Raw genomic sequence first — 23,550 nt, 5'->3', positions numbered from 1 at the left:
GTAAAAACCTGGCAAGAAGGGGTACAGAGAGAGAGAGATTGATTGATTGATTTTATGAGTAAAGTTAAAAATCTGTCAATACACTGGGGATCCACAGGATTTCTTTCTTATTTCAAAGATAAATTAATAGGAGCCATTAATCCAAGTTTGCTTTAGGGACCAATGAGAAACCTGCCCCCCTTTCTGCTTGGATATGAGAAATGTGAACATCTCAGTTAATGAAGTAGAAAGAGTTTAGGACAGAATTCTTTCTCCATTCTTGAACTGTGTGAAAAATTACACAGGCACTTGGTTTGCTAAAAGAGTATTACATTGTTAAACACAGTTCCTCTTAGCCGGTCCCTACTCCCTAGACTTTTAAAATTACCTCAGTAATATCTGAAGACAAAAATTTTCCAAGGTGCACTGATTTTGGAAGGTCCTTGCTTTGGTCTGAATGTTGGTGTCCCCATCAAATTCATATGTTGGACTCTAATACCCACTGTGATAGTATTAAGAGGTGGGGTCTTGGGGAGGTGGTTAAGTCATAAGGGTTCTACCCTTGGGACTAGGATTAGCACCCTTTTAAAAGAGCCTCAAGGGAGCTCCCTTGCCCCTTTCACCATGTGAGGAGAAAGCAAGAAGGCACCATCTTTGATGCAGACAGCCTTTACTAAACATTGAATATGTCAGCACCTTGACCTTGAACTTCCCAGCCTCCAGAACTATGAAGAGTAAATTTCTGTTATGTATAAATTGCCCAGTTTAAGGTATTTTATTATAACAACCTGCATAGATAAAAAGTAGTCCTACTCTGTGGGGTCTAAGACCAATAAACAGCTACTGCTAGATAATCATAAAGAGTAATCAATTTGAGTTACCAGTTATTTAGCATGTTAGATATGCCAAGGCCCTTACAAATACTTTACACTGTTTTTTTATTTACAGATTCCAATAAACTTATTTTAAAAGTACTATTATGGTTTCCATATTTTGGATGAGAACATGGAGGTGGATAGGTATTGAGAATTAGCCCAAATTTGTAAATGAGAGACTACACTTTAACCAGCTTTTCTGAATGTGGCACACTGCAAGTTGCCCCTGTGTAAGAGTGAATTTCACTCTGAGAGAAGCAAGAAGCCCGCCACTGAGGATCTGACTGTAATAAGGGTGCAACTCAGAGGTTATTTTGTAAATCACTGCACCACTGTTGAGGTTTGCTCCATGGGATCTATCCCATTACGTATGCAGTGTGTGTGTGTGTGTGTGTGTGTGTGTGTGTGTGTGTGTATTTATATGCGGTCATATTTACATAATATTTAGACTAAGCTCGTTCAGACCTCTACAGAAAAATGTGTAAGTTCAAATCTCACCGAAGCAGCAATGATTCCAGATGAACTTAACCCATGAAAGGAAGGCCTTTCACATCCCCGTTAAGTCTCCACCTACCATTTCCATGTTATTTGTTACCTCATACTCCCAAGTCTCCATATTCTGTAAAGTGCTCCTATGGGTGTTGATTTATTCAGCTGAAAAACTGAAAATCCATTTTAGGATTGAGTTGATCCTGACTGAGGAAAAATATCAATTTTCAGAGCTTTGTCTAGGACCCTGCAAAGAACTTAAGAATTCTTAACAGAGGTTCATGAATGGTCCCAAGGAGTCCACAAGTCCCATGAAATTGTATGTATACAAGTGAGAGGGAGAGGGGATGAGAGCCTCTGAGAATGTAAAGCTTTTGGCATGAAGATCCATTACTTTCCTCAGATCCTTATGGGGTTCTGTCTTCCCCAAACCACAAAGAATCTGAGCTGAGAGATAATGCAGGCCTCGTCTGTTGGGCAGCCAGCTCTCACAGCCATGCTGGCTTAGCCAGAAAGGCAAACATGCCAGCATCTTCCCTGTTCTTCTGAATTCTCTCAAGTGAAGAGTGTTTCCCATTACTCTTTGCATTATGCCTTACTCACCACTGACTCAAAGTGATCCTGTGCTGTCACCAGGCACTATTTCCTACAGATGGGAACTTGACATAAAGAGGAGAAGGCTGCACTGGCCTCCATCCAAATGGTTTAGTGACTCAAGTAACAACAGAGCCTCTTCTGTGGCTGGGCCTGTTTCACCAGTGAGGCAATTTCTTGACATCCAGCCTAAGACTCAAAATAGGGCTTTTATTTAACCTTGACTAGTTTGCCTACAAAAAGTGCATATGGACCTTTTCCTATACCTCTCTGGACATCTGTGGCTGAGTAATTCTGCCTAAATGACTATGTTTTGTGTTACTGCTATTTTCCCAGAGTGTGGCTTCAATTGCGTCTTGCTTTATAACAATAAAATCTACCTCAAACTAATCCTGAAATACAATGCAGCTGCCTTTGCTGTATCCAGTTAACAACTTTGACATAACATACCAGAAGCAACCAGCAACAGATTTTATTTCAGTAAAATGCCCTCTTTTGGGGAGGAGGGATACATTTTGGAGTTTGAGGTTTACTCAAATGTAAATTTCCGAAGTTCAGATGTACTCCTACATAAGAACAGACGTATGCAAAAGCATAAGCAACATTCCTTTGGGAGTTTTCATGGAAAGAATCACCTGTGTGTGTGAGCAGCTTTCTCTCAGAGAACTGATGGTTTGCTGATGATATTTCTTATTTTTCCTCATATTTTAAAACACACTAAACACTCCCCATGCTATGAACATACACACTCAACTATGTTACGTTTGTCTTTGAATAAACATGACTCTACTTTTGGAAGACACATCTTTCAATAACCAGCCTTGGAATTTGTGTGGGTATGTCTGTGTGTGGGTGTGAATGCATGATTTAGTTATTTGTATTTTAAGATTTCGTTTCTATTTTATTTAAGATTTCTGATTATAAAGAAATATCTGCTTATTGTGGAAAATACAATTCTAAAAACTGTATGAGTGTATATTATACATTCAACTTCTTGGAATCCAAGTCCCAGGAGTATAGGAAATGGGTAGAGGGACATTATTACAGTACTGCTTGTAGGTCCAAAAAAATGCAGAACAATTTATGGCTCTGTCAATGGAAGTGTCACTGAATAAAGTGGACTCACATTCACATGACGCATCATGCATTTATTAAAACCAGTAAGTTATATCTGTATCTACTGATGGAATGGGCACAATATGCTATTACAGAAAACATGTTGGAAAATGAGCACAGGAAGATTGCATCTGTGTAAAGACAATGATTAAAAAAAAAAAAAAAGCTGGACATGGTGGCTCATGTCTGTAATCCCAGCACTTTGGGAGTCCAGGGCAAGCAGATGGCTTGAGCTCAGGAGTTCAAGAACAGCCTGGGTAACATGGCAAAACCCCACCTCTACAAAAAATACAAGAAATTAGCTGTGTGTGGTGGCACGTGCCTGTGGTACCAGCTACCCAGGAGGCTGATATGGGAGGATCACTTGAGCCCAGGAGGTTGAGGCTGCAGTGAACCGAGATCACAACATTACACTCCAGCCTGGGTGACAGACTGAGACTCTGTCTCAAAAAAGAAAAGAAAAACTGACATCTCATATGTGTACATGTGTTTCTATTTTGTATAATCATGAAGAAGGCTATGGAAGGCTTTGTGCTGGGCTGCAAACTGCTTACCTCAGGGTATGGGAAGAAGAAAAGGAGAGGAAGGCACATGGAGATTTGTCTTTTTTTTATTTTAAAATGTCTGTTGTTTCAATGATTGTGGCAACTCCACATAACATTTTAATTTGGGGGATGGTGCATTCAATAAAATATTTCTTTTAAAGAAAATGAACTATACATTATAGTAAAAAAATCTCAGAAACCACTCCACTCGCCAAGATAGGCCACTGCTGGCAACTTGCTGTGTACAAATTCGCATTATTTCCTATACCTATACTAACAAAAATAAATTTTAAAACAAAATGTATATTTTATATATATATACAGTTGGCTGTTTTTATGATGATTACTGTTTATACACACACACAGTTTTGTATACACTTGTTCACTCAATGAGGCTCCAACAACTTAATGAGGCTCCAACTATCCACTGGCATGGGATCTGGCTGCACAGAAATGTGGCATAAAGGAGAGCACACAGAGCCAGATATGGATTCAGATCCTGTCATCCCCAATGGTCAGCTGTGTGACCTCTGAGAAGACACTTACCCCGAGTCTCAGTGGTGTCACTTGTAAAATGAGACTGATACTATGTATTATTGCAGCGTTGTGGGGACAATGAAATGAAATAGCACATTAGGAAACAGCCCATTCCTCCAATAGACACAGATATAACTCATTGGTTTTAATAAATGCATACTATTTCATCACATGGATGTGACCCCAGCTTATTCAGTGATACTTCTATTGATATATCCTTACATTATTTTGCATTTTTTGGACCAACTCACTGCCTGAGCTCATTGTGTATGTACTCAGCTGTATACAGAAGCCACTCAACAATGGACACTATCAATAATCATAATGTGATAATGTCACTGAGGACTTGCTATGTACTAAGAACTCTTCTAACAGCCCCTAACATCTTAAGATCTATTAATTCATTTAAATCAGCACACTTACCTTATGAGATAGAAACTGTCGTGCTCATTTTTCAGGCAAGAACATGAAGGTCCAGAAAATTTAAGGAACTAGCCCAAGGCTACATAGCAAAAATATCAGAGCTGGGATTCAAACCCACACAGCTAGCTTACCCTCATCCACCATACATATTGCTGCTCAATGCGACGACTGAGGTAGAATTTTATGGAAGTAAATTCTTCCTACATAAGTACTTCTGTGGATCACGTAATAACAGATTAACTATATGGCGAAAATAGCCTCAGGCTAGCAGCTGATATTCTCAGAATTGGTTTCGAGACCTTTTCACCTGGGAACATGTGCGTGAACTCCACTAGATACCCAACACTAGCCCACTGTGATATTCTGCACCCTCCTCCCATTCTCCCTATGTGTCCATCTGGTCACACTCTGCCAAGGAAACATGGCAGCCATAAGCACCTTCAGCACCCAAAACAAAATTTAACAACAGGAAGGGAGAAAACTCCGCAAGTAAAATAGGACAGGATGGCCTCTGGTCTGTACTCACCTAAAACCACAGCACCTCACACAATCTGTCACTGTAGGAGTCCACCCTCAAGGTGGCCAATTTATGACAGTGAATAGCTCACAAACGTATGGTGGAAGGACTGATCCCACCTTAGATTCTGCTCAAGGGAATGCCATGACCAGCTTATTAAACCTACTAGGCAACCCTAACATCAAGCAAAAATGGCTTATTTTCAATCTCCAGAGACATTCAGCAAGGTGTCTACCACCACTTTTGGTATTACCTACATTAAATGAAAATGGCATTTTTGTTTCCCTAAATAAGGTCTAAAAGACGTCAAGTTCTAACTTCGTCTCCTAGGTGGTCTGTGACATGAAGCCATCAACAATTAGCTTTATGCTTTCCCTTCCAACGCCAGGGCAGTTCTTTTCTCTCTCTGACAAGGCCAGGACATTCCCTCTGTCTAGCGTGGTAAATGAGGGGAGAAAAAAAAAAAAGAGAAAAAAAAAGCAGGCCATTTATAACTTGCGACTTTTACTTCAATGCTCTTAATGAGCAGAATCTGGCATCCTTGTTACGGGAGCATCTTCCAAGATTGCTACTGAACTTTAGGTGGCACAGGGGTTAAGTTAGGAAGGAAAGGAAAATAAAATGATGAATAGAGAAGAATAACCACTTCCATCCAGGAAACAGGATAATGACAGACAGACCCTTTCACTTTGGAGTTGAACTTGAGTGCTAAAAACATGTTTTGTCCAACTAAGTGGCTACATTTCCAGCACAAGTGGTGCTTCATTTAATGGTGTGTGTGTCTATGTGTGTGTGTGTATGCATATGTGTTGTGGATAAGAAAATAAAAGCTGATTTAGAAAAAGAAAATATTAATTAAATTTAATAAAACTACCTAGTTTTTTGTTTGTTTTAAAGTCACTTGTAACAGTTATTTTGATTCCTCTAGTGTTCTGATTTAGATTCTAGTATTACTATGGTATGTCCTTAACAGCATTCCATGGCAGTCTCTCTAAAGTAATACAAAAACTACGTTGCATTCTATCGTTAATATGTTCATTCTTGTTAGAATACCAAGCTAAGCAAAATGCTGCATTAAATGCACTCAAAATTACCAATATATTTTGACATAAGCAGCTAAGTATGCAGAGAGCTTATCATTATCATTTTAACTTTTGTAACTGGGATATCACTCACTAAAAACATCCATTTGAATGACTTCTGCCATCTAACACTCCAAAAGGACAGAGAAACTGCACTGGTTTTATCTCCTCCTTTACTCCTTTAGAAATCTTAAAAAAAGCTTTTTTTCAAAATAAACTATTCTAATGTGAGTCCAGGCTGCCTCCACTTTGAAGAGATAACATTTCAGCTTTAAATTGGCTGGCATATAAACACATAAGCAGATGCCCCACTAACTAAACAATTTTAGTTTCCTTTCTTGGCTGAGTGTTTAAAGCAAAAACTAAGATAGCTGCCCTTAGTTTTACCATTTTAAAGTTTAGGAATTCAAGTTTTAAAGTTTCTTAGCAAATGATATTAGAAAAACAGATCAGAAATGTCTATTAGGAAGTTTCTATTTCGTCTCTTCATTTATATTAAGATTTACATTGTGTTCAGCACAATTGTCATTCTATGAGAATATTCCCCTATTTTCAGCTTGTCACATTTCCTCACTAGTTCAGCACAGAACACAAATCAACATTTTGGCAGACAGCTAGCAATAAAAAGGTAAAATAAATCTGTTTACTACAACAGGCTTTAAACATCATCTTGCTCAACAAAGCAAGGTTGTGGCCTGGTGGTAGGAAGCCATGAAGACCTTTCTCAAGGCCTTTGCTTAATGTCCTCATTTGCATCCACCCCTTTGCTGCACCCCCACACCCCCAGAAACCCTCAGAAAGTTCCATTGTGTTTTAGTGCTTCACTGAGAATTCGGTTTAATTAAGCAGCTGTGGCAAAGGAATTATTTCCTGGAACATGGATGGAAATTCTGTGACAACAACAGTGACTAAACTTCCATCGAAGAAATGGCACACTCAAAATAGGTGTCAGCAAAGGCATCTTCCAGAACTTAGTTGCTACTGATTTTATGTTGCCAAAACGGGTTTTGACAGGCAGATAAGATCCAAGTCAATGAAGGAAGACAGGACAAAGGTGACCAATGATAAATATTTTCCAAAAATGGTGGCAAAGCTGGCACCTTCATAAGCAAAAAGCACAACTGCTAAAGGAAACTTACACTGTCTTGCATGGAGCCAGTTAACCAGAAATAACACAATTTCCTAAGTCTTATTGTTAAACAGGACTAAGAAAAAGGTTTACTTGAAATACAAATACTGGAATTCATAAATGCAGATTTTTAAAGTTTAGATTTTACAAAACCCAATGTGGCATACCAAAAATTAAACGCCTGATTTTCTTATGATACCATTATGTTTATATTTTTTAAAAAGAGCAAAATCAGGGATTCCTCACGATTTCTCTCTGGCAACCCCATTCATTCCCCTGCTTCTAAATAAAGGAACTCTTTACTCCTAAATTCCTCCTGGCACTGGGAGAGGTATCTATTTTAACCCGCTGCTATTCCTGTATGGACAGCTGGCAGATTCCACCTGTCTGCAGGAGGTGTTGTCAAAGTATCAAATGTCCCCAAGGCCTCACGACATACTGTCACCTGCCCTGAATACTTCTAATGTCAGACTGCCTGCAGTTTTACCCTCAGAAGTTGATTGTGTGACTTGAATATCTATTTCTGAGTCAGGCGACACACATTTACTGATTGAATACTCTGTACCAGGCATGGTGCTAGTACTGAGAATATGCGGTGTGCAGAGCACAATCAATGTGTCCCTGCTCTCAAGAGCTTACACTCAAGCAGGGCCTTCCTTGATCTTTTCCTAACAAACTGCAAACCTCACAGGGACACTTCACCGGGGGGTCTCAGAGATGCTGGATTCAGAGGCCTATTTAGGTGTAACTTACTACCTTCCCACCACAATCCAGAGTGCAGGCAATCACCACACACGCCACACAAAGCATCCCCATCAAACATCAAGCTGATAGAAATCTCCTCAACTGGAGATGAAATTACCCTGCACACCAAAGCTCCACACTTAGAAATGAGTTATGCCTCCAAAGGCTGGAGCTACGTCCCTTTGTGGTAAGTCTATGATGATGCAAACGACCACTAGTTAATGCCATCCATCTGCTGTTGGAGTGCAGGGCCCAAGAACTTTGCCTCAGATAAGAAGTTCATAAGTGGAAAGGCGACAGGAAGAGGAGATTATTTTTACAAATATAGTCTAATATCAAATTTGACTCCATTCTTTTTGCAACAGGTTTGATTTAGTTTTGCCATCAGCAGATCCAACAGACCCCAGGGTACAATATCAGAAAGACATCTGCTGTTAATACGAAGGCACAGCTCTATCCTCCAAAGCACAATGTTTTCAAACTGTGGGCCACTGCCCTTTAGGGGGCCATGAAATCAACGCAGTGAGTGGCAAATGGCATTAAAAGAAAAAGAATAAAATACAAATACCAGACTACATTGTATGCAGTAAGGGTAAATATCTCTCATGAAACTTTTTTTCCATTTTTATACACACATCCCAGGCCCACTTACATTTGTGAGTGCTGCACTGGGCCACATATAAAATGTATTTCTTACTGTAGGTCAGTACCAAAAAAGTTTGCAGAATACTCTTTCAAAGAACAGTGTAGAATGAGTTGCTGTTTGAGTCATACTTACATCTATGCTTGGGCCGCACGACGGACAAATGTACATACAGCAAATTGCTACAAATGTATAAAGATAGTATAGTTTTTCAGAATTATATAAAAACAAACAAAAGTTTGTTTATCAAAGAGGGATTCCCCAATTTCTGGTCAGTGACATTAATATTTACCTTCCTGCCTCTGAAGTTTTTAGCAGTGAAAGAATTCTTCCTCTCTATAGTGGATTCTCATCTCCAAGGACTCTTTCTTTCCTCAACCAACCAAACCAAAGCAGCCACATGAAGAGTTTAGCTCAGACTGGTACACGACAGCCCTGGGCACACTGAAGTCGGGGAGCATTTCACTTTAAGTGACACTGGGCTCTGCCATTAAAATGACCTTGAACGACATGATGTCATTCCACTGTCAATCTCTAACCCAAGTTATCCAAGTCACTCCATTGTCAATCTCTAACCCATCTGCTTACATCTAGAGCACAGAGTCAATTTGGGACAAAAATGTTTGTAACACTACTTTTTTAAAAAAATTTTTATTTCTTCTAAAAAAAAAACAAACAGGGATACATGTGCAGAACATGCAGGTTGTTTCATAGGTATATGTGTGCCATGGTGGTTTGCTGCACCTGTTGACCTGTCCTCTAAGTTCCCTCCCCTCACCCTCCATCCCTCAACAGGCCCTGGTGTGTGCTGTTCCTCTCTCTGTGTCCACGTGTTCTCAATATTCAACTCCTACTCATGAGTGAGAACATGCAGTGTTTGGTTTTCTGTTCCTGTGTTAGCTTGCTGAGGATGATGGCTTCCGGCTTCATCCACGTCCCTGCAAAGGACATGATCTCATTCCTTTTTATGGTTGCATAGTATTCCATGGTGTATATGTACCACATTTTCTTTGTCCAGGCTATCGTTGATAGGCATTTGGGTTGGTTCCACATCTTTGCTATTGTAAACAGGTAACACCACTTTTAAAAATAAAGTTTATCCAAATGTAACATAAAGAAAGTGAACTCATCCTAAGTGTACATCTTGGTGTATTTCCACAGGTGAGCATGCTCCTGAACTACTGCCCAGATCGGGAGCAGAATGGGACCAGCACCCTCAAAAGCCCTCCTCAGGCCTGTTTCCCACCACTGTCCCGACTTCTACTCCCACTAACTAGTTTTGCTCTTAGACAAAGAGAAAGCAAGGCTCAAAGACCAGAGTTTTCAGCTAACTCTCTAGCTTAAATTGACTAACTCTACATTTTCAGTGTTTATTTTTACTCTTATCTTCTATTTACAACACATGAAAATGACTTTCCATTTACAGTCATGACACACAGTTTCTTTTTAAAATAAACTTAAAAGAATGTTGCTTTAAGAGTAATGTTGAGCATTTAGCAAAACAGGTGGCACATATATAGCAAAAACTAAGCAGGTGGTGTATGGCTGAATCAAGTCTGAGAAACACTTGTTTAGGTTTGATGATCGATGCAAAATGCTTTAAACAGGCTTCACTGACTATCCCTCACTCTGATTTTTCTCCAATGAAGGTGGACTCTTTCCACTGCCCTGTGATATATCAGAAGGACTGATTTCCTCTCTTGAATATTCATAAAACAGTTTAATGGCCATCCTCCCAGGAGATATGATTTTTTTTTTTTTTTTTTTTTTGAGACGGAGTCTCATTCTGTTGCCCAGGCTGGAGTGCAGTGGCGTGATCTTGGCTCACTGCAAGCTCCTCCTCCCGGGTTCACGCCATTCTCCTGCTTCAGCCTCCCAAGTAGCTGGGACACTTTTGGTTTTTATTTGTCACAAGCATCATGCTTAATCAAGACTGGAAGAAGCTGACTCAGAATGAAAGGAAGCACATTGAATTTCTCTCTTCTATCTCTACTATTTTAAGTTTTAAAAGATCACCTAGAACTGGGATGGATTATTACAAAAGGCCGCAAATGGCTATTACTGAATCCTTTAATATTCTGATTATGACAAAAAGCAATGAACACTTGTTATGGGCTTAACTTTCAAACAAACTAAAGGAGAAAAGAAAAATGTTATTTAAATAGAAATAGCAATTTCCTTCCTTGTCCTTTTCCCTCTGAATCAGTGTAACTTCCTGTATGTTCTTCTAAACCTGGTAAGTTTAATAGATGAGAACCTCTGAATTTCACTTGTAACATTTACTAAGTGTATCAAGCAAATCACCCTAAACTTACCTATAAATAGGCTTCACAAGTAATTAGGTCCCTGCATCAAAATAAAGATTTCCTTGTCACCACTTTACACAATACCATCTGCCCAAAGGATTCTCCTTTCATTTCTTACAAAGTATAAATGAAGATTATTAAACACAGACTATATACAAAACAGCTTAAAACTTCATCCAATTTGTCTTGGGTCTTCAAGTGACTTACACAAAATGAAGGCAAAATCTCATGAGTTACTAATGTGAAGCCAACGAAGTGCTTGTGTTCAGGCATAAATGTTCAGATTCATATATATATTCATACAGAGTCAAACATATTCATATACATTTTACAAGCTCTTTAATGCTAAGCAATCTGAAACATATTATTTGTCAAAACACAGATTAGCTGGGCTCAGTGGCTCACACATGTAATCCCAACACTTTGGGAGGCCAAGGCAGGTAGATCACTTGAGGTCAAAAGTTCGAGACCCTCCTGGAAAACACGGCGAAACCCCATCTCTACCAAAAATACAAAAATTAGTTGGGCGTGGTGACAGGCACCTGTAATCCCAGCTACTTGGGAGGCTGAGGCACAAGAATCACTTGAACCTGGGAGGCAGAGGCTACGGTGAGCTGCGATCACACCACTGCACTCCAGCCTGAGTGACAAAGCAAGACTCTGGGAATTGAACAATGAGAACTCATGGACACAGGAAGGGGAACATCACACTCCGGGGACTGTTGTGGGGTTGGGGGAGGGGGGAGGGACAGCATTAGGAGATATACCTAATGCTAAATGACGAGTTAATGGGTGCAGGAAATCAACGTGGCACATGGATACATATGTAACAAACCTGCACATTGTGCACATGTACCCTAAAACCTAAAGTATAATAAAAAAAATAAAATAAATAAATTGCAAATTAAAAAAATAAATAAATAAAAAATAAAAAATAAAAAAATAAAAAAAAACCACAAAAAAAAGAAAAAAAAGAAGAAAGAGAAAGAAAAAAGAAAAAACGCAGATTAAAAGACTGTAGCTAATAAAATTTAAAGTGTTTTCTGGAATTTCATTAAAATGCAAATACCAAGGTTTAGGTAACAATTCTCTGAGAAAACAATTCCATCTAACTTGGCACTTAGGGTCCTTCCTCTGGTTAGGTCTCTCTCTACTGGTTCACATACCAGAGGGAATTAGTCCTCTAGGTACTAAGATGCTAACTTGGGCATTTGAATGGAGAAATAATAAACGTCAACAACTTTGGTACCATCATCTAAAAACAAAGTAGTTCTTTTTTCTAGTTTTCAAATTTACCTTGCAGTAAAATTAAGATGTTGCTCTGTTGAGAGTATTAAAAAGTTTCAAGCTTTCAATAAAAATGATGAAATATTTTTTCTTGCTTGATTCTCTTGCTTCTACAAATTCCTGCATCACCAGCAATTCTATTCCAAGTCCCCCTCATATGTTAATATTATCTCACTCATGTTTCTTACAAGCACACTGACTCTTTCAGATATTTCAAAATTTGACACAAAGCATCAGAAATCCAATAATAATGCTGCAACATAATCATACTTAATCCTCTTTTACTTGAAGTTCTCCCTCTTCATTTAAACTAGAGTTTAGAACAAGCAATGAAAATATTAGTGTTCCTTATGCAATTCCCATGCCCCATCAGATTCTAACACGGGAGCCATTATATGCATTCCTGAATGATCAAATTGATATTCTGTCAAGATAATACTTAGTATCAGCAAGGGTTTCTATATTCATCTTTATGTCTTATTGTATTTTCCGATTTTTCTACAATGGTGTATTACATTCATATCAAGACATAAAAAGCTACCCTAAAAAGAAACTAAACTATTTCAATTTTAAGGGACACTTTTGGTAAAGAAAGATGAACTGTTCCTAATTTTAAGAAAATCCCAATATTCCTCGTGAGTCAATATACAAACGGAAATCTTAATGTTTTACATGGCACTTTAAAAATAGCTGATATTGAACACACAATTGTTTGACTTTATTTTTGGAACACTTATGTCAGCACATATGCAATGAATTACCATGTTGTTCACACTAAGATGTAAATTAAGAATTACTCCTGATTGATCAATTATTGTGATTTATACGGCCTTAGGAAGTGGCAGCTCTTAATCCAGATACGAAGGCCACTAATATCAAAAAGAAATAAAAAACAAATTAAAATGGTCTACTCACAACTGTAATTTCAGGTTTATGAAACTGTGCCATATAGCCGTCATCAAAGTGTTGGCTTGCTGGAAGGCTCCTCCAGCCAGCCCAGCCTCTAAAGACCCACAGGAAACAACACAGCATAGCTAACCACCTGGTGAGCATTTATTCCGGGGCCAAATTTACAGTATTCAGACACACAAAGAATATGCAACTTTATCCATATTTTACAGAAGAAAGCAATGCTCAGAGATAAGAAGTTTCTCCAAGATCATGAAGCTAGCAACTAGAATTCAAAACCTGATCTGATTCCAGAGCCCTTGGCTCTTAACCTTTGCATATACTGGCTGCCCTTCTAATTAACTTCGTGTTATTTTCCTATAAACATAGGTCTCACATGTAAACTCCCTAGAGCCAGGGAGTTTACTATGTCCTAGTTCTCTGGGTATCCTGACCTACCTCATATTAGGCAGAACTCAGTGCACACCCAACAAGTGAACATATGCATACTAATGGTTTCTCTTCCCCTGTTATCCTCTCTTATCCTAAGAACTCACACAACATGAAGATTTTTTAACAAGTTGCAACAATTATACAGATCATGCTATATAATTCATCCCCTATCCAATGTTTAAAATCAACGCCTAACAAGTTTTTGGATATGGGTTGCATTTATCTGGCTAATGGATCCTCAAATCAATATGTCTGGAAACATATATCCATTTCCTAGCAAAAATCATTCTATGAAAAGAACAAAAAAACCCTGTCTTTTTAAATTAGACTGTTGGCATCAATTTTGCTCCACCCCAGAGTGTCTCCAAATATTGAAAAATAAAAAGTAAACATATGTAGCTCGTTTTAATGCTGACTTGCATTTTTCTTTTGAGGGGTGTGGGAGTGCCTAGGAAACCAAACCCTCTTAAGCTTTAAGTTTTCCCGATCCCTGAAAGCTGTCAAATGACCCACTAGGGCTAGCAGGAAAGAAGGAAGTAATGAAAGAAGGAAACAAAGAGAATCAAAAGAGCCAAAAGGGCAGAGGGGAGTGCCACTCTCAGGAGAAAAGGGGTCGGACCCAGTTTCTATGCAATTCACGTGGTCATCAAAATAGACTTAAACAGGGTAAAAGGCAGAGGTCTCCACTGAGCACTGTGGCACTTGGCGTGACAGACTCATTCCATACCAGCTGCTCTCCACTGTGAGGCTCAAAGTAATCATTAATCCTCATTAGAAGCAAGCTGCAGCAGCTACCCACCCTGGAGTACTGAGAGTTCCCAGTGAAAGTGGCATAATTGCAAATCAGTGCTTGCAGCTGCCATTCTACCCTTGCGTCTTTCTATCTGCAATTACCATTGACAATTCCTGATTGTCAACACTCTTTCCGCCTGTTCATAGCACCCTGGTCTATAGGCACTGTGCTTAGTTTCGCTCCACAATGATGTCTGCCTACTTTTTGAAGCGTTCCCCTAGTGCTCGCTCACGTTACATATACTTCACAGATTAGCATTTAAGTCAGGCCATCCCTAACACACCTTCCAAATTCAATAAAAATGCATCTGGCTCTTTTTGTGTTACAGCAACAGATGAAAAGACAAAAACCTCCTTAAAAAAAAGAAAAAACACAGATAAGGTTACTGCTCTCAAAACCCCCATATTTAAAGATAAGTGTCTAGATATCACATGTAAAGATGACAATATAAAATATATTTGACCTGTATTATTGTCAAGAATTTGTTGTTTTGTTTTATGGTCCTCAGGAAATTACCCAACATTTAATTTTTTGACTTAATCTTCACTCAAGAATTTAATGGGGACATTGGTTACTTCTAATTTATTCTTCATTTTAAAATGCTTTGTGGATTACCTAATTAAATCTTTTTATGAAAGGAAGACTTTGAGGGACACATTTAAAACTTCTGTGGAGCCAGCACTCCCACAAAAGTAGATAATGTCAGTACAAAGTAAACTCTAACACGGGCAGAGGATGGGAGAGACACACTGCCAAAGAGAAGCACCCAATATCCTGACTGCAGGGTTTCAGCAGGAGACAGATGCCTCTGCGTTTCCATACCTGGTGCCATATGCTATGAGCTTGTAGAAATGAGAATGTTAAGTGACTTTTAAAAGGAAATATATAAGCAGGTGTCCACTTTGTGATATTTAAAATTCAAAAGAAACTTTTAAATCACCAAGTTTTTCATTCTTACAGTTTACTGAAATACACACACACACACACACACACACACACACACACACACACACACTCTGGAGAACTCCAACGTTACAGAAATGTGGCTTTATTTAAAGTTCCCCATAATCCCATCAAACAAAATAACTACAATAACTATAAACTGTTCATTAGCTCAGAGTATTTTTCTCCTGCAAAGACTAGTATAAATGCCTTAAAAATAAACAAATAGCGTCATACCATGTTTTATATTTTTGTTTCTACTGGTTTTTCTAGTAAAAAGTGAAAAACCTGCTAGGTAAATTCTACAAGAGTTGTAGCACTCCATACTGTCCACTCTTCACCTAAGTTTTATATTTATCTGACTAGTATAAAGTGATGTATGTTAGAAAGATATTCACTGAAAGGCCAGTTTTGATAGGAAAATAATGACAGTAATAAATATAACAAAGCCCATACATCACACAATCAGCTATGCACAGTCATTAGAAAGAAATTAATACATAATATATTGTTTAAGGCAACCGTGGACTAAAGGGGGGTATTTGGTTTTAACTGGTCACCTTGTTAATTCTGGAAAGTATGTCTCCATGAAACAGTTTAAGATTTTCTCAATAATTCTATAGCAGCTCCACATTCTTGCTGATGTACATAAACAAGAAGAAAACAGATCTCAGAAAAGTTTTTGTTAACTTCTATGTTTGGCTTTAAGTTCTCGTATCCTGTACAAAAATTTTAATTTGAAATAACAATTCTCCACCTTTGTACTTAATTGCAAAAATCCTTTACCTACATTGTTTCCTTGATCCACCCAGACAGCATGACAGGTAGGAAAGACAAGCAGTAAACACTCCTCCCATTCTAGAGATGAAGACTCAACATTTAGAATCCCAACACCAGAGTGAATACCTGGGTGGAGACTTAAACCTGGGTCTCCTGATTTAAATCTTAATAGTTCTTTCCATTTCAACATGTTCCTTCTAATAGTAAGGAGATCAGCTGCATTTCAGAAGCCTTACCTAACTGTGTTAGAGTCTTCTGTTGCTGCAGTAAAGACTATTAAGGTAAAGTGAAAGCGATAAAAGTGGCTAAATCGGGGAATAGGAGAGGGGAAAATATGATATTCACTTTATTTTACAAGTGGAGACTAAAAAGATGGAGATGGACTGACTTATTGAGAGTGCAGCTATGCTAGTGAAAAAACAGTCATTACTATCAAATGACAATGCAATAGTTCCAAAAACACCATTTAAGTGAGTCTATCCAGAGATAGCAAATATACAGCAAAAATGTCACCCTTCTCCTTGTTTGTGCGCCCATGACAAACATCAATAAATGATCACAATGCTCATCTCCACTAAATCCAGGAATGTCCTCAGAGTTTTTTGGCACCATAATCCAAGGTGATGTCATTGTTATTATATATACTGAAATTGATATATAAGATGAAACTCTAGCTTCCACCTTTGGAAATGGAGAGTTGGAGTCCATTACTAATAACTGATCTCTAAAATCTGCTTACTTTTGCAGCTGACAAAGAATCTTCTCAATGCAGCTTGAATTATATCAAGTTTCTTTAATCAAAACAGAATATTTGGGTAACCAAGACAACAGAGATTTCAAATTAACATAAATAGGTTTTACTTCTAAAGCGGATAACTGCTATCAAACTTTTCATACTCCTCTGCTGAATATGGTAAATGGGGATCAGTCCCTGTGGAAGACAGCAGTATAGCCTCGTGTTTATTTCTAACATTAACCAAAAATGGATTATGCATATCTGTGCCTGTTTAGCAAAATAAGCTTCCTGTATGTAGTTAAGCAAGAAATATCAAGTCTTTCTTACTCCTAAAATGAAAAGAAAAATATAATTACAAAATCATTTGGTTTACAGCACATTTTTTCTCCAAAACCAAACCAAAAATTAAAACACTTTAAACAATTTTCACCAATAATTTAATTCACTGATAACATCTAAGCAAAGATCACAGATTTAATTCAAAGGAAAAAAGCACATGGATCAGTATTTTAAAAAGGACTCCTCTAGGAATTACAGACTGGATTACAAACTGACTTGGACTGAAATTAGAGGTACTGATATAGGCATAGTTTCCAAGATATACAGATGGATGAATGCAGAAAGACAGATGTATATGTTATTATCATGGTGCATGTGTACATGTGTTTATAATGCATATTTACATTTTCTAGCTCTATCTGCTGAAGGTGCCTAGAAGCAATGAAATCTCAATCATAATGAGCACCCTAGCACCCATATTTTGGTTTCTAAATACTATTCTCCACTAAATGAAGCTGGAGGTCCTTGAAAAAAATGCACATGTCAGAAGTGGAGCAAGGACAGAAGATTAACCTGGAGTATCTTGTGCCAGGAAGTAGGAAAGTGCTCAAAACATGATGGGAACATGTCAAAAAAACACAAGTTAAAAGCTTGAAAGAGCTTCATTTGGCCAAAACTTGGACAATGTGACCACCAAATTATAAAAACTCATGAGTCCATATTGACAGAGAAAGACACAGACAGATAAACAGATTAAATAGGGGAAAAAGGAATACTCCTTCTTGTAGTAGAAAGTCAACTAATGTGGAAGGATTGGAGTTAGAAAAATCACCATTTGTCAATCATCACAATAACAGATTCAACCAAACACAGTCAATGGATGATAAAAAGAGTGTATGACAGTTTGAGGAGTAGCAAGACATTTACACAGCCTCAAAGCATCTACCTACAGGATAATTACTGATTATAAGGAAGAAAATGGTAACTTTATAGTGGAGACAGAGAGATACGACTTTAACCAAGTGGTTCAAGTTAACACAAATAAAGGGACAACTTCACCTCATGTGAGACCTGTCATTATGTACTGAGAAGGACACGCTACCACTTCTGTGGTATTCTTGCCCAAAACGTATGACCTGGATCCATCCATGAGGAAACTTCAAACAGAAATTAAGGGACAGTCTACAGAAGATCTGGTTTGGAGTCTTTAAAAATATCAATGGTATGGAAGACAAAAACTGAGCAATTGTTATAAAGTAAAGGAAACTAAATAAATACGAAAATGGAATAAAACCCATGACCGTGGTTTTATTTTGCTACAAAGGGCACCATAGGGACCATTAGCAAGATCAGAATAAATTCTGAAGATTAGATAACAGTTTTGTACCAATGTGAATTTCCTGATTTAGATTACCATACTGTTACATATGAGAATGTCTTATTCCTAAAAAGTTCACACTGATGAATTCAGTGATAAAGAGCAGAGGAAGAAAAGAATAAAGTAAATGTAGTCGATGTTAATATTCGGGGAATCTGGGTCAACAATGTACAGAAATCCATGTCTACAAGTCTGAAATTATGTCGAAATGCAACATTTTTTAAAGGGGGGGCTTCTATTACTTTATTTTTAAATAAATACTCCAGCTTAATTCACATTCCATTTCGCAACTTTAGTGGGTCTCAGAACAGTATCTTCTCACCTAATAATAACAAGCAGTGAAATCTCACTTTGTTCCACCAAGTAGCCTGGCTCTGGGAGGGAAAGCATTGCTAATCCTTTCTAGCTGACCCTGTAACAAACCTTGTTAGCAATGACAGTCCAACTAAACCAAAAATAAACAAAAAAAGAGAATGACCGGTTTACACAAAAGCCTTTGAGGTTCCACAGCTTCTGTAATCATATCCTCGGGTCTTCAAATCATAACACTTGCAAGATGAATGCATATTTACAGAAGATTGTACAAAATAACGGTTATTGGGAATAGAGGGCTTAAGTCTCCCACTTTCATTGGATCCAGGGAATCAAGATTGCTAGCTCAATGCAGAACAGCATTTAACCCACACAATTGCCACACAGACTCATTTATCACCAAAGGCAAGCCTCCTATAACACAAAAATGAGCTTGGTTCTCCAAGCCATATGGCCCGAAGACTGGCAAGAAATATAGACGTGGATGGCCTCTACAAGTCTTTGAGAAAGAATTTCAGTGGAGTTGCATCAGAGGAGTGTTTAACTTCTAGGCAAGCCATGCCAAAAAAAAAAGTGGATGGAGAGAGAAATAATATATCGAACAGCACATGCCTCAAAAGTGAATTTGCTGGTTTCTTAGTAGGTCTCCCTTTCTCGGTGTTTTCTCAGCGTGAGCATTTTGCCAAATGAAGTATTCACAGAGCAAGCCAAAAACTCCATATGACAGTCAACTGAGAGACGGTGAGGTGATCCAATGCTGTACAAAACCAGCTGGCTGGACTTATGAAGAGATGGTATGTTCTCCACATGGCACCTCCCTAAGAAAATTTTGAGGGTAATATTGATCTTAAGTGATTTTTCACATTTTTGCCTTCTCCTAAATAACTTTCAGTAGAGTAAGATTGGCCTAAAGTAGACTCCAGACTCCACAGAGAAAGGTGGTGTGTTTGTGGATGAGGAAATCTGCTTCAGTTGGATAACCCACACTTTGGGCACTGGGAAAATTTTTCCAAAGGTCTCAAACTATTTGAAAGAATACGAGCATATTTCCTTTAAGAAATCTGGTGATATTAAAGTATAGGAACCTTGCATTGTCTTTAAAATATAGTTCAGACAGTAGGCTCAGAGGCAGAAAAACAAAAGGCACTGAGATATTTACAGTTTTAAAGACATCAGGGAGAAATTAAATTTAGTCTTCTAAATGCAATAAGTATATGCAATCAAAGGTGCGGTCGGAAGTTGTAAAAAGGACCAGGACAGCTCACAGGTAAGAGTGCAGGGAAGACACAAAAAAATCAGAAGCCAATACTGAGTAAGTCAGAACTTGCTGAATCCCAGTACGAAATGTGAGATGGAATAGGTCTGACCAAAGTCTGCCCAACAAGCCCAGGGCGGATGGACACACAGGATTCCAGGGAACAGCATGGGCCCTGCAGCCATGTGGGCTGGGAGGGCACTTAATCTAAGAGGGCCCCAGATTCCCAGCCACAGCCCCAAGACAGGCCAGCTCAGGCTTTCTTATCAGGCCTTGGGAGCACTCGTGTAGAGAACCCATTTACGGGACATCATGTAGGCAGTCTAGCTGGAAGAAACGGATGTTGACATCTCTGTCCCTGAGCAACTCAATTCCTATCTCAAGGTTTTGGAATAAGTCAAACCTCTACCTCGGTGACTGTCCCTGGTGTCCCTGTCACTTCCCAGTGGGAGTTTCAGCAATCTGCAGGGGCATTTTTCACCATCACAACAATAGGGGTATGTGCCAGAGATGACATGAAGAATCTCCTGCAATGAAGAATGGTTCTGCCTCCAGCACAACTATCACATATCCCACCAGTCATGAAGATAAAATAACAAGCTTTTTATAATTACCTGAGCATAGACCTAACTGTTTTACATATAAACACAACAGAGTTTTTTGCAGTTTAAATATACACACATTGTACACCCATGTCCACAGTAGCATTATTCAAGACAACCAAAAGGTTGAAGCAACCCAAGTGTCCATCACTGGGTGAATGAATGGACAAAATGTGGTAAATACAGACAACAGAACGTTATTTAGCCTTAAAGGGGAAGAAAATTATAACATGCTACAATATGTACGAACCTTGAGGACATTAGGCTAACTGAAATAAGCCAGTCACAAAAGGAAAATACTACATGATTCCGTTTATAAATCAAATTCCTAGAGACAGAAAGTGGAATGGTGGCTTCTAGGAGTTGACGTGGGGAGGGAGTTAGTATTTAGTGAGTGTAGAGTTTCAGTTGAGGAAGATGAAAAAGTTCTGGAGATGGATGGTGGTACTGGTTCTGCAACATAAATCAATGTAGTTTATGCCACTGCACTGTCACTTAAAATGGTTAAAATGGTCAATTCTGTTATGTATATTTTACCACGTGTATGTCTTGCCATATATACATATACACACACAGACATTTCAAGAAATGCAACTCTCGTATAAATCAAAGCAACACTGTAGTTGCCTGTGTCAGAACTTGACTATGACCTGTTCACTACCATGGAAATTCACACCCTGTATGGCAAGGCCATTCATGGTGCCTGGGCCACCAGCAGCAGCCTCTTGTATCTGGCAGCATCTGCAGCCACATAAGCTGCATCCCAGTGAGTCTACACAGATGTACGAGCATCTGACAGTGCCATGGTATCTAATGTCACTGTGCCAGAACACTGGCATATTGATATATTTTATTATAAATTATCTTCCTTTGATTTTCTTTTATGCTACAGCCTATATATTTTTACAATTATTTGTGTATGTATGCATATAAATGTTACTTGTAAATTTCATTTCACCACAGTACTGGTGGAATTCCAAAATATTTCTTACAAAAAAACAGGGAGGAGCTGGGCTGGCACCGATACGGGTAAGAGCTGCTGCCCTGGTCTCAGAGAACAGATACCATTAAGAGCAGAGGAACTCTGCAGCAAAGAAAAGACTCACTTAGTATCTCTGGATTTAATAATACCCCTTTGCAAGAATTAAGGGTCTTATGGTGAAGATCTGGTGGTGGTTAGCCCATTGCCCTGAAAAAGAAGACATTTGGTGGAAAACTGGAGACCTTGACTCTTCTTAGTGATGAAACACACACACACACACACACACACACACACACACACACTCCTCTCTCTCTCTCTCTCTCTCTCTCTCTCTCTCTCTCTCTCAAAATAATCACATTCATGCCTCCTGGTAATAAACTCAGACACACACGAGGTAAACCAGAGAACATATTTTCAGTCATGGGAATCACTGTATCATGTCAAAAGAGATTAGAATTTGACTGCAAAAGGCACAGTGTGTCAATTGCAATTACACATATATCGTTTCTCTATTGTGGTCATCCTCCTTTCCATCTCAACACTGAGACATGATTAATATTTTACATACTGTCCAAAATAGGAATGTGACTTACCAGAAACCATACTGAACATTTCAAATACAGATCATCCTTTGCCAAGAGAAAATCCTGCCCAGCTGTAGATTTCTCATTTGCAAAACATAAGAGCAATGAAATTCCATTACTTCGAGAAACTGGCTGTTCCACCAAACCCTTGGCAACGGAAGCCGTACTTATCTTTTTGAACAATAGTCTCAGAAAATGTATTCACTCTCAAAAAAGACAGTAAGTAACGCATTTGAGCTCTTAAGAAAGCACTCTTGCCCAAGCAAATTCCTGTTAGGGAAAAATCCACTCTCCTGACCTGGGAAGTACAAAGACTGACTCTAAACCATGCAGCAAAAAAAGCTCCAAGTTTAAGAACCGTTCAAACATTCAAAGGGGATGCAACAATATTAATAATGTCCTTAAAACAAAATCAAGTATCATTTTAACATGTAAGTTAGCACATCACACTCCCTCCAAGGAGGGGGCCTTACACCCTAACTAGTTGTTTGCTTTCCCTGTGAGATTTAACTGTGTATTTTCGAAACTGAGGATTATAAATTATCCTGAAGCACACTGCACGTTGCAGAATGTGTCCAGATGAGACTGGAAATGCAAGACTTTGTTCTCTGTCTTGCTGAGGCTCCTTTCGTCAGAAGCCTGTGGCCACATTCCAGTGAGTGACGTGAACTTCACTTACGGCTTAGCTCGTGGGCCTAGCTCCCACTCAGTCTGAAAATTTGAAATGGGCCATGAAAATACTCAGGAAATACAGACATGATGAAAATGTGTGTGGAAAACAAACACCCACTGGTATCGGTGCTGTTTTTCTGGTTTCTTCTATTTGCACCATATTACGGCTATGGCCCATGGGTGAATTTCTTGTGGGGTCTGGCGTATCATCGTGGATTCTCAAATTTACTTTTTGCCTAATAGGAAAGCCAATCAATTTAGCCCATATGTGTATCCATCCAAAGAGCTATGAAAATGGTCAAAACACCAGTAAAAAACCAGTCATTTATATCAAACTTTGCAACAAGAGCCCATATGAGAAGGCAACAAATCATTCTCTCCCTTTTAGTGACTCAGAGCATCCTAGAACACTGCAAACCTGTTACAAAGTGTTGTCTGGTGGGGCTGAGAGATCCACTTCCCCTACATGAGTCTACAAACCCGCTGTATAAAAGTTTGAAATGATGAATGAAGAACTGAAAATGGACTGAGTGATGACATGTGAACCCTAATATCAACCTCTGCCTGCAAATCCCTGGGCAATCAGGTTGTACAACTAACAACAGGCAAAGACGACAAACATAGCACA

The 23,550-nt window shown here is 38.7% G+C and overlaps 1 protein-coding gene and 1 non-coding gene across 2 annotated transcripts in view; both read right to left on the bottom strand.

The window, feature by feature from the left end:
• The window catches only part of PDZRN3 (PDZ domain containing ring finger 3), a 242,725-nt gene that overhangs the window by 195,898 nt on the left and 23,277 nt on the right, over positions 1 to 23,550 (bottom strand). The gene's annotated exons all lie outside the window — the stretch shown is intronic.
• LOC115832196 lies at positions 15,602 to 15,664 on the bottom strand. The gene has a single exon (XR_004027632.1). It is a non-coding gene; the product is annotated as a U7 small nuclear RNA (small nuclear RNA).

This window comes from Nomascus leucogenys, chromosome 21 (assembly GCF_006542625.1).
Source record: "Nomascus leucogenys isolate Asia chromosome 21, Asia_NLE_v1, whole genome shotgun sequence".
Lineage (NCBI taxonomy): Eukaryota > Metazoa > Chordata > Mammalia > Primates > Hylobatidae > Nomascus > Nomascus leucogenys.
The sequence above is the reverse complement of the archived record's forward strand: the minus strand, read 5'-3'. Positions and strand labels throughout refer to the sequence as shown.